General features: G+C 34.9%; 1 protein-coding gene across 1 annotated transcript in view; it reads left to right on the top strand.

The window, feature by feature from the left end:
* Positions 1-13,295, top strand: part of CDH12 (cadherin 12) — a 529,677-nt gene that overhangs the window by 223,356 nt on the left and 293,026 nt on the right. The window lies entirely within an intron of this gene.

Raw genomic sequence — 13,295 nt, 5'->3', positions numbered from 1 at the left:
TCCAATAGTGAGATTGATGGCATTTTTCCAATTCAAATGAGCACAGTCGCAATTAGTCTTTATTATCCAGACAAAAAACAAATGGTGAATCATAGCTTCATATCCTAGAGTGTTTGTTATATAATACCTATTGAATTTCATTTGCATGCCGTATGCATGTATTTGTTACACTGAAAGCTGATTACCCAATTATCTTCTCAAGTCTTTGAAGGCACTGTGCCAGCCCTTCCTAAAGTTTGCAAGCATATTGTTTTTGACAGTCAGGAGAGTTTGAGATTTCAGTATTAATTACTCTGTTTACATAAAAATGAGCTTTATATCATTTGTGTATTCCTATTATATGTATTTTAGAAATTACAGAGTAATTACAGCAATTGCTTAAGCTGCGTGTGGTGTCTAATTTAATTTAATAAGATGCAGCTACATCATTTTTCACATCTCATAAAACTAGATGTATGATAGTGAAGTCATAATGAAGTGTTGTAACAGTATATAACAGAGTTCTAAAAACATTATTTGTTTACTTAATGATAATTATTTATATAGTTAAGAAATAGTGGTATATTTGTCTGCATATATAAAGTATGTGAATAATTGCTACTTCTTACTTTACTACTTTACACAAAGAAATGCATGTTACCTTTTTCTTCCGTGTAGGGCATAGCCTTTACCACTTTCAGTCCAGTTATATTAGCTATTGTCTGTGGCAATGCATTTTAGTAAGCCAAAAGGGGTGGCCATTTGTCAGACTTGACAAGTGGTGGCTGAATAATAACTTTCCTGTAATGCAGACGCTTTCCTGAATGTTTAAGTGCTGGTGGTTTGAACATTACAGCTCACCAAATTTTAATTGATTTGAGGTTCACTGATTCACTGACCTCTAAGTAAGTGCCAGAACACACTGGGGGTTTATTTTCTTTTAGTTGGCTATCCAGATGGATTTGCAGTCAAGTATTTGATTGTTGAATGTCTTATTGGTACCCCAGAAATGCACATCCTGCTCAAATACATAAAGTCAACCTCTACACTAGGGACACACAATCTATACATCCAAGAATACTGGTTTTAACTGTGTGTGAAGTACAGGAAGTGTAAATATTGCTTAGGGAGGGAAGTACCTGAACAACGAGAAGTAATGTTTCTCAAGGCTTGATTGCATGGGTTAGAGGATAGGTTCTTCAGGCAGACAGTTGCAGAATAAGGATGAAACTCTCGCACATGGTAGAGCTAATGTTGTCCAATTATTATTAGAATCATGGAATCATAGAATCAACTGGGTCGGAAAAGACCTCCGAGATCATCAAGTCCAACCCTTGGTCCACTACCACCATGGTTACTTTACTAGACCATGGCACTAAATGTCACATCCAGTCTCATCTTAAAAACCTCCAGGGATGGTGACTCCACCACCTCCCTGGGCAGCCCATTCCAATTACTCTCTCTGTAAAAAATTTCTTCCTAATATCCAACCTAAACTTCTTCTGGCGGAGCTTGAGATCGTACCCTCTTGTTCTACTGCTGGATGCCTGGGAGAAGAGACTACCCCCCACCTGGCTACAACCTCCTTTCAGGGAGTTGGAGAGAGTGATGAGGTCTCCCCTGAGCCTCCTCTTCTCCAGGCTGAACAGCCCCAGCTTCCTCAGCCTCTCCTCATAGGACTTGTGTTCAAGTCCCTTCACCAGCCTTGTTGCTCTTCTCCAGACCTGCTCCAGCACCTCAATATCCTTCCTGAACTGAGGGGCCCAGAACTGGACACAGTACTCCAGGTGTGGCCTCACTAGTGGTGAGTCCAGGGGAAGAATCACTTCCTTGGTCCTGCTGGCCACACTGTTCCTGATCCAGGCTGAGATGCCATTGGCCCTCTTGGCCACCTGGGCACACTGCTGGCTCACGTTCAGCTTCCTGTCAATTGCCACGGTTAGTCTGGCAGCCTGAGCAGTTTTTCCATTTTCTACTCATGCTTCATAGCTCTAATTCAAGAGTCTGTGAAAGGGTCATGGCAACCTGCAGCTATGTCCTTTAGTTCTTAAACTAAGAAGTTTCATTTCTGTTTCTTTGTCTTGAAAGCTTTCCTGTTTTCATGCATTCAAATCATCCAAAAATCCATTTTTTCAACTTCCTGGTTTTTGTCTCATTTTGACTTCAAGACATGTAGACATTCCTTTCTTTTTCTTAATTTCAAGGAGAAATGAGAATATAAGCTGTTCTGGGCTCTGTGACCAAATAGGAAGCATTGTAGTAGCTTACTTCCCAGTGAAAAAAAAAAAATGAGCAGAAAAGACATTTTGTTTTCTGTTTCAGAGGAATCAGTCAAAAATGTTATGCTTTCTTTACTGACATCAGTGAAGGATGAAAAAAATCACATAGAATAAATTAATTACTGACTTCTTCTGTATGTGTGAAATCTCAATGGTTTCCTTGTATGCCATCATTTATGGCTGGAAAATGCATTTTATGTAACATTTCCTGTTTAGACTGGAGTAATCTATAAGGCTTTTTCTGGAGGTTTCTAGAACTTGTTCCTCCCATGAGACACTTCAAAGTCAATAATAGGCATGTGGGCAATAAGTGAAGGAACTAAAGACTGTAATTTCTTTCATCTAGACTGTCAGAATACTTTGGCATAAAAGAACCAGATAATGGAAGTATGGATAAATAATTTTGATTTTGCTTTGTATCCTTATAGAAGAGATTATATAATAGTTTTAGACATTTTTAGAAAAAACAGATTCAAATAGGAATAGATAAGAAGTATTCTTTGTATTATGGGTTTTTATAGTTACTTTCTGGAGAACAGTGCAGTTGTGTCTTCCTTTTCAGATATTCAGAGGTTAACATATTCACAAAGATCAGCCACTTACACAGAAAACTCTTTAACTGATAAGCAAGGAATGGTTACAATGGCAAGTAACCAACATAAGACAAAACTGTAATTTAGACATTTAATTATTCCCACAGTGCATGAAATTTTCCTGCATAAAAACATTGCTTCACATAACAAAACTGCTTTAGCTATTTCTGTGTGCTTTATCAGTTACTCACACTACTTAGTAAGTTAATGTTTACATTCATGACATTTATCTTTAATGAAGCCAAACATTGCAGCATATAAACACATATATATAAAAATATATAAATATAAATATATATATATAAATGGAATAGGCAAGCTGTAATAAGTTGGCTACTCTTTGCAGGTTATATGCATTTCAAGTATGAGAAAAAGCCCTTTATATTCTTCTTTTCCTGTAAATTAATGTACTTTTGTCTTGAATTTTAGTGGGTTTTGGTATTTTTTTTTACAGCAACCCAGTTCTGTGTGTGCTGACTTAAGCATTGTGTACTAAAATTCACACAGGACTGGAGTAGTTAAATAGTGAACTTCATGATACAATAAGTCATAATTAAAGTGTATTTGATATTTACTTACCAGTGGAGAAGGGACCAGGACAGGCAGTTTCAATGTTCCTCATTGTTCAGCAAGGGGCTTGGGTGTGAGTTGAATCTCTGTAATGTGGAGCTGGCTCACAACTGTAAGGTCAGACAGCATAATTATTAATATGGTGATTGCTTTGATTAATTTGCTGTACACTGTGCTTTTCACATTTAATACACAAAATATACAGAAGAGAAGAAGAAATACATGATAGAAAAAGTGTTTTATTACAGCTAAAGGATTTTGCTGATTTTCCAAATTGTCAGTGTGGTGTACAAATAAATTGAAAAAATTTCAGTATATAAATAAATATATTTTTTTAAGATCTGTTTCCAATTCTCTCTTTTCAAGCTACCTGATCTGGCCCAATCCTAAAGACTATCCATTTTAGGTAGGTAAATAAAATAAGTTCAAAAATAGAGTGAGACCGAGCGATGTAAACAGGAGTATTTTATAATTACTCGGTTTCAGGAAGAAAAAACTTTGTAACAAATATTATCTCTATATACTATAAGGAACCTACACTCTAATGGAGAGAAGTTTCTGATAAATTCTTCTTTGCCTTTGTACTCACTTCTTGCTCTAGACAGTAAAATGGCATCGAGGCTACCTGTGCTACAAAATTATTTCACATCTACAGTTTGTGCTATTACGTACCGTGTTATAAGCTTTTGCAAGAAATTTGCCAAAATAACACAAGTCTGTGTTGGTAATGGGCTTAAGCGTGTTTTTTTCTAACTTAGCTATGATTTTCTATTGCATGTATTAGTAATATATTAACTTGTAGGTATTCTATTCTGCTTTAAACCTGTATATATGGGTGTATACATATATATATATATATACACTATATATGTACATATGCTTGTAATACACAGGTAGTATGTCTATATTTTAAATTACGTATATATGTACCTATACACATTTTTAGATATAAAATAGTTTCAATTTTTAGCATGGAGATATATTTTTATTCATACTGGGAAAAATCATTAGTTTTTCAGGCAAATTTTTGCAGTGAGGTCTGACTTACTGAGAATTTACTCTGATGATTGCCCTATGTATTTAGACAAACAGTATTGTATTTTCTTATCTTGAAAACATGTAAAAGTCACAGACCAAAAGATAGAGCAGGAAATATGTTAAGGTTGCTGTCTAAGTTTTATTCCTTTTAATATATTTGAAATAATTTCTTCAGTTCTTGAGAAAACAGATTGTCTAAGTTCATTTCATATGCTAGAAGTTCATAAGAGGAGTCATTAACACTTTTATTTTGAGAAAGATGATGACACCAAATTCAGTTTTTCAACAGGGATGTTATATGAGTTCCAGCACCATTTTTCCTGCCAAGAGTTGAATTCAGATTGTTTCATTTGTGAAAGCTTGCAATGTATGTAACAAATAAAGCTGTAAAAAAATGTCATACTCCAGCTTTTATTTTTGGTGATAACAATATCAAATATCGCACTAATAGGAATGTTCAGTCAGGTCTTAGCAGCCTGAAAAAAAGCTCGCCAAAAGGCTCATTTTTGCCTGACCTTTCAGAAGCTGGTAGATTTCTTATAGCTTTTTATATACCTGTATTCCTAAAGTCAAACCGTATGGAAAAAAATCAAGAGAGAATTTAGTCTACTCCCTGTAAATGAAGCTGGAAGGCTATGATTTCTTTTCTTCCAAACTAAAACTGATCCAAACATATTTTGCTGATTGGACTGTGAAAATGCCTCAGGAAGTCAATGTACATTCTTATATGCACTTCCTGCTCTTCCCTGACATGCCCTCACAGTAGGATGAGGAGATCCTTACAGTACAATGTTTTGATTAACCACCTAATTCTGAACCTTTTTTGAGGATGTCTTTATTTATTTGGAGATCTGGTAAGCACAGCCTGAGCTCTTCTTCTGTGCTAGTCCTCTCTCAGAATGTTCTTTAAAGGTCAGACTGTTCCTTTCCATGGTACTTGTAGAAGATTTTTCATAGAAAAACTGGCTGTGTTAGCTCTTCAGTGTGGTCAAAGGTCAGGGTGTTGTGAAAAAAAAATGTGATTTGTGCTTGGTGGTTTTAGCTTTGTCACTGAATTGTTTAGATGTTGTTCAGTTTACTGAGATACCCATTTTGACTTCCTATTTGGAAAGTAGATAATTCTACAGAAGCAGGCATGATCTGATAACAGTTGTGCTGCTTGTATAGTAAACTCCAGCTGCTTCATAATACAGACAGAAAAGCTGTGCATTTGACTTACTTGAACAAATAATTAAAGTGATGTTCTAAAAAAAATATCACTGGTACAAAACCTCTTTCATTAGATAATTTTGTCCCCTCTTGGAGCCAGATTTATCCTGTGTTGTTTAGCAGTGAAAAGAGGAAGACCTTGGGGAGGCTGGCAAAGTTCCCCTCAGAGCTTTTTTATTTGCATCTTTTATTTGCCTGATTCCCTGGTACAAATCAGAAATCTCTTGTGTATCAATAGGAGCTGGAGAAGCTTTGATTCTTCTTACTACAAGAATGACATCATCCATGACATAGATATAACTTCCACTGATGCCAACCTGAGTTTGGTGTTAGCATTGATCTTGCATTTTATCTTTGACACTCAATGAGTGCCTACAGCATGCTATCAGGAAAAAAGAATAATTTTTAGGATTTAATTAGGTAGCAAGGTTTGACAGACTTCCCATTAGAAATAATGGGAAGAGTCCGATTCAAACATATCTCTCCCTAGTCCCTGATTTTATAAATAATAGTTACAGTGTTAGGATTAACATCCTGCTTAGAAAGGTGGGAATTAACAAAGTGAAGAAACAGTTGCAAACACCTGTAATTGATAAAAAAAGTTAAGTGACTAAAAAAGGTTTGTTTTGGCAATAGTCTGGAAAGACTCAAAATCTTATTTTCAGTATAAGAATAGAAGTAGTCCCCAGATCTGGGATAAAACAATTCCACTGATGACAGTCCTGTTAGGCAGCAGTCTCACTCATTCTATCTTTAGCTGAATATAACATTGAATGTCAGCATTCTTAGCTGAGATGACAGCTTGACTTTGGGTGGGTAGACAGTATAAGTTCCTATGACAATTTTTTTCTTAATGTTCAGCTACACCCCCAGAGATAAATTTTTGAAAAGCAAAGAACAAAACATAAGGATTTTTGACTGTATAGGTTAGGTTTGTTTTCTATATTCCCAAAATGCTAGAAAGATACCTATGCTTTCAAAAATAACTACTAGTTGGAAGAAAACATATTCTTTTAATCTCTTAGTGTGAGCTACCTTTTTTGTTTTGAGGTGTAGAAGTATGAGAATAATGGAGAGCAGGGTAAGGTTAGGCATGGGCATGAAAGGCCACTACAGTCACAAGCTAACAGATCAGAAGAGCTAGAACTATAACCACAGAGGTACAGTAGTAAAAATTTTTGCTGCCTTCTTTCCCCTTTACCTAGAATTTTTGCAGAATCAGTCTTCCTTATTCTAATCTGTATATAAGGATCTGTACAGACAGTAAAAGCTTAGGTCTTAGTTTGTCAATTTGTCAATTTTCAGCTGTTGATGTACATGAAAAATTGAACTATAACTACCATGAAAAATCTTTATTAATTGACAGTAATTTCAAGAGACAATATAGAAGGTTGGTTCTCTCATGAGTACCAGATATACACGTTGATTAATCTTGGGTGTTCATTGGCATGGGTTTTTTACTTCATGTGTTTGTATTATTATTTCTACTTATATAATATTCTTTTCACTCTTTTATTTTTCATATCCTGTTAATTTTTATTAGAGAAAAGATGATAACATTTTAAAAGTGTGCCAAAGGAAGCAATAGCAAGAAATATAATTTCCTGTAGATAATTTCTTTTTCATTGTGTTTTCATTGTTTATCTAGAGAGACTAGAAGAAATAACATTATGATGCATAAATATAATGGATCTGATAAGTATATACCATTTAATACAGCAATTGGTTCAAGCAATTATAAAATACAAGCAGTTATAAAGTAGGAGGTGTGTCTAATGCAGCATCAATTAGATCAAGAGATTGGAAGTCTATGCTTATCTTTCTAGGAGCTCTTGGACAAACCACTTAAACTTGCTCAATTCTGTAAGGTAACCAACTGTTAATATGTTACAAAAACAATACCTTGCTACTTCGGTGACTAGTAAGAGAGCTATATAATTATTTCAAATTAAAATTATTTCAGATGAAAGTCTTCCCTCCCCCTCTCTGCCCCTGTCCACTCCGCCCCCCCCTCAAATTTAGGAAGAGAATCTTTCTCTCTCTCAAAAACTGTTAGTGATTATTCTTTTTTTTACGTGCCCTAAAGAAGTCTGATTTTCATGAAAACTTGCTACTTCTGTTAACCTTAATTTTTATAAATTTAGCACATGTTCCTGACTTAACAAGGGTGCCTTGATCTAAAAGGCTGGTTATAAGAAACAAAGCTATTTGTCCCTTACACTTCTGCTTTTCACATACTGTAAAACTAAGATTACCCTGTTTACATTTTTGCATGCTGATGGTTGGGTGAACTGACCTTGTGTGGATTAGACCTCTAGGATGGCATACATAATTTTGGAGCCTGAAACAGTTAACAAACACTTAATCTCCAGTTAATAAATAAGCTATAAAAAACATGAAATCTGGCCTGAAAGCAGGTGTTGCTATTGGAAGACAGTGGGGAAAACATATCTGTGTTTCAGTGTGGTTCTTCTGTCCAAATTGTGGTGCTTGATGTGCTCTTTGATCTCTTAGTTCAGTTGGGTATAATGGCCTTCTCTTTATTACATTCAACAGTAAGGTAATCTGTCAAGGGCAGCAAAATGTGTATTATGTATTCCATTCCTACAATTGGACTCAAATGACTGAAAATGGATACAAACTTTACAGCTTCTGACAAAAAATTCTGCATTGTCTTTGCCAGTAATTAGGCAGAAGTCTGCTTTTACATTGACTGTCTTTTGTTGATGGTGATAACTGGTTAAAAATAATGAATATATTTTGCAGTGACAGTTTACATTCTCGTTCTTACTTTTTCATAAGAGGGAACTGTGAAAAGTTGTAGGTCTTGTAGGAATCAGTGTAATTTGAGAAATGAGAGCAGTTCTGAAAAAGTCTATTTGCAAGACGTAGTCTATTCAAAATCCAGCTGCATCACAAGTCATGTTTGTGCTGGATATATTCAAAACAGTGAAAGAAACTTTTACTGTATCTGGGACACTGGAAAAAAATTATAAACATTTTAACATTTGATATTAGGTAAAATCTCTCAGTCTTTATTTGGTGGTTTGGAATTTACTTAAAGTTTACTTGGAATTTTTCCCAAAGGAAAACAAGAGGCAAGAACCTCACCTGATATAAACTGGCATGGTTCCACTGAAATCAAGACACATGGTGTTGGAAGCAGCTGAGTAACTGACTGCTGCTTTCAGAATGGAGGCTGGTCTTTATTCTGCTACTTCACATATTTGTTTGTTTGTTTATTTATTTTTTTATTTAGTTATTATTTTTAAATATATGCAGATCTATCACCCTTTGTACTGGAACTAGAATGCCTAACTCGTTTATTACCTAAGGTATTTTGTGGTCAAGGGGGAGAGAGGGCTGCAATTTTCTGTGCAAATAGCAGAAGTACTGTACAGTGGAGTGTACTATATCTATTCATCTCATCTAAAGAAGCAGACAGTAAAGAGGTTCAGTTCTTTGACAGCTTAACCATTAATGACAACTCAAACTTGATTTTATTTCTTCACTTTTTTGGTCTGAAAACACTGGAGCTAAGATTTATTATGTCATTGTCGTCTCTGCCTTTCCTCTGTCTCATCTGTATTCTTTACAGAGCCTATAAACATGGGCTGTCAGCAAGCTAAACCTGTCAGATTTCCACTTCCCCCCTCCTCCGTCTGCTACTATGCTGCCCGAGAAACAACCCTGCATGCTGCACCCTCACTATGATTCTCATGATCACAACTCATTCATCACTGTGACTTCAAACGCAGCTCAACACATTAGGAAAAAGGTCAGGGATATGAAAGGAAACAAGAAATAAACAACCACCCAGCGGAAGCGGTCGAGCTACAGGAGACGTGGGAGGTAAGATCGGAGCCAATTTCTCTGCCAGCAGCTGTACTGGGCATAAAGTACTTGCTATACAAGTTCTAAGTGTTTTAAGTTGGAGGGTTGTGTAGGGGTTTTCCGCAGCTCCTGGTTTATTTCCCGGTATAGAAGCATAGTGAAAGGATAGAAAACCTTAGTTAAAAATGAGAAGGTTATAAAACTTTTTAAAACCAGAATAAAAATGACAGATTGTTTGCTCAGTGACTAGAAACCTGATAGCATACAAGATTGGACTTGAGAGTTCAAAAAAACATCCTTTCAGTGACGAAAGGACAAGTCCTGTGTTTACTTTCTGAGCCAAACTTGAAGAAGCTTTTGTGTTGGCATGGAGGGAATTTGGTATGGAGGAAAAAGAAATTATTTTATATGAAGCAGTAATATTCCTTTAAGTGGGATCTGCTTCTTCCTATGCTATACTGTCAATGTAGTTAGATAGTATTTATTTTAAAATTATTCTGGCTTACTGATGTCCCTTCTCCATTCTCCTCACTACCACTTTGGTCATTTATCATTGAGCAAGTTTGTTTTCTTGATCTTGAATTATTTTTTTTTGCCTTTATGCTTTTTTTTTTCTTCAATTTCTTGTCACTTTTCATCATAAATAGAAATAGCTGTTAACTTATTTGCATATTGTGAATCTATGCTTAAAATATTGATGTGGTACCATGCCAATAATTACTTTCTCTCAACCAATAAGGTAAAAAAAGAGAGACTACTGTGCCTAAAATTAATACCTTGTAAAACTCTGTTCAGAAGAGTTTGATATAAAGAAATTAGCTTGCTTAACCATAATGTTTTTTCTCACAAATAGTAGTAAGCTTATCAAGATTTTAGTTTACAGTTTTATTTATGTATCCAATAACTGGTAAAGAATTTTATATGGCCACTGATAATAACATTTTGCACAGCAAACATGATGACTTTGGTGAGACTGTTGAGAATATAAATATATTTATTGACTAATAATCTTTAAAAAAATTAATTCTGACTGTGCTTTATGTGAGCGCAGATTGTTTATGTTCTAACCATTCTTAACATGCTTCTGTCCAGCTCATGTTAAAAACTTGTTTTTATGCTTTATGTGTTATTTAAGCTAAATAAAGGAAAATAAACAGATTATTTGATAATTTTCTTTTAACAAAAAAAATAACAGCAACAAAAAACAAACAAACAAACAAAAACCCTTAGTGAAATTATCAGGCAAATGATAAAACCAAAAGTATCCAATGATTTAGCAGGGAACAGGCCATTTTGTGGAGAACAGTTCCCATGATGTCCATTAAATGTAATACTTTGGATGCAACCTTCAAATATGTTAATGCTTGTGCCACTGGCTGTTGAAATGTGAGAAGGAATACTACTCTACATTTTTGCTCTATTTCACATTCTTTTTGAAGCATTTGGTATCATGCTAAAGCTGAAGACAATTTGGACCAAAGCACTATATACATCTTACAGAGTCACCTATGGGAAGAAAATAGCAGAATTTGCAGAGAAACTTCCTATAATTCAGGAAAGGAACTTTTGCATGTAAAAACAAAATAGAGGACTGCTATATCCCCAACTTCTGCACAAGCATTTGTGTTTTCATCAGTAAATGTCTCTGCTCTCAGTTGCCAATAGGAAGCACTTTTCTCTGTGTTCATCATACTCCATGGATTGATAGTATGGAAATTCATCAAATTTGAACACACTGAATATCCTAGCTCTAGTGGGTAGGGGATGTTAAGTTCCCAAAATCAGGTTACTATATTAACACATTGTATACATAACAGTGTAAAAATTGAAAAAGGCAAAAAGCTGAGCACAAGGAGTTAGCATATTCAGACAAAAGGCAGTTCAACACTGAGTCCAAAATAGATAAATTCTAGATTTATGTGACCTGTGGGGAGGAAAATAAATTATGGAGAATAAGAACCAGGGATGAAAACATATTAAAAAAGAAAAGCACATTTAAGTTCCCTCAACTTACTGCATGCTGTCAAATCTAAATGCAGCATTGTGATACAGAAGAGTTCTGTACTGACAGCACTCATACTCCAAAATAAGGCAACAAATTATGCTAGAAATTTCAGACTCGTGGAGAAAGAGGTTTGAAAGACACATGGCAGTATACCTGTAAAAGAGATTATAACTGTAAAACAGTTAAGATATAAATATGAGTGGCGCTTTATGAAATACATTGAACTGCAATAACAACATCAGTGGCAGTATGAAAAAGGTGATCCTGCTAAAGGAAAACAAAACGGAGGGTAAGATCAGAATAATAAAGTAAATTGTAGTAAGAAAATGCGACTATTTTAAAAAATAAATAAATGAGAAATAGAAATCTTTTTTTGAGTTTGACTTGTAAAATAATATAAACAGCGTTGTTATCTACCGCATCACTGCAAACAAAATATAGAGTTGGTGGAGGATGAAAGGAGGAGGAAGAAAAGTCCGGAATCCAGTACTTCCCTCTTTATTGGTGTATTAGGAAGGAGCCAACTCATAGGCAGTTTATCTCCCAGCATCAAATGAGACTATTTCAGTTATCTTGATCAATACCAGATAAAAATACAGTACAAACCAAAGATTATTTTGCACTGAGATATCAAATATTCTTTTATGTTTCTCCACTAGAGTAAACTAGTAAATATTGAAATTGGCAGACTGAATCTGATAAGTACTTCAAATTTGAAGTAATGTCTTAGAAAAATAAATGAGTATCTTACTTTTCCCTCTTGAATATATAGTAAAGTTTGCATTGCATAATGCACTGCTGACAAAATTGATACCAGAGGGCTGCATTAAGCTATGAGAAATTGTCTTTAACCGAAATATGAAAGGCAACCATTTTAAAATAACAAAGCTAAGGACAAAAAGGCAATTTGGAAAGTGATCACTTTCAAATGACAGCTCATCTCACCAAGCAAAAATTTGTGCTAGCATTCACCATCTAGTAAATATCACAAATGTTATGTGACAGAACTTGCCTGCTCTTATTTGCTCACAGTCACCAAAACTAGACTTGATTTGCCAGGTTGTAAATTAGATTCCTGTAATGAAGATATGTAGGGGTTGGGTTTTGTACTCCTATACTTCTAAATGAGGATTGTTTCAGTTGCACAGACTTCACTATCCATGCTTAGCATCTCAACTGACTGCAATCAGTAGTGTACAGACCAAGACAGATTTGCAAAATGACCTAATTCCTTCAATAAAGATCATTGAAATAAAAATCCACTGTCAAGATAGCGGAATACAGAATTTTATTATACACTCAGAGAACTCCTGCATTTGTGTAAAGAAAGGGATAATGACTTCATTATGACTGATGGAGTTCAAGTTTGTATATTGGGTATGACAGCTTTAATGCTTGCTGTGCGCTCAAGTCAATGTTTGCAACATAAAAGGATGTACCATTCTAAGGATTGACATGACCACTAATCCCTTTTCTTTTTTTTATTTTCTGGTAATATTTACTTCCCATTTGACAAAGTATTAAAAAACATTATTTACTGTATGGAATTGGAAAAACATTGAAACACATTCAAATTTCTCTTCAGGAACAGCTAGTACTCTTATTTCTCACATGGGAGCCCCTTTATGGGAGTTCTAACTAGCTGCTTCTTCTATTCCAAACTCTGTGGATTTTATTGACTTCTTCAAAATGTGAAGAGAAGTGGATACAAACATTTCATGCTTAAGAAATTCTTAGTTTTTATTAGTGGTGCATAGGAAATCAAGTAAGGTCTTATTTTTACCACAA

The sequence above is a fragment of the Lepidothrix coronata genome, unplaced genomic scaffold (assembly GCF_001604755.1).
Source record: "Lepidothrix coronata isolate B3197 unplaced genomic scaffold, Lepidothrix_coronata-1.0 Scaffold26, whole genome shotgun sequence".
In the NCBI taxonomy this organism is placed as follows: domain Eukaryota; kingdom Metazoa; phylum Chordata; class Aves; order Passeriformes; family Pipridae; genus Lepidothrix; species Lepidothrix coronata.
The sequence above is the reverse complement of the archived record's forward strand: the minus strand, read 5'-3'. Positions and strand labels throughout refer to the sequence as shown.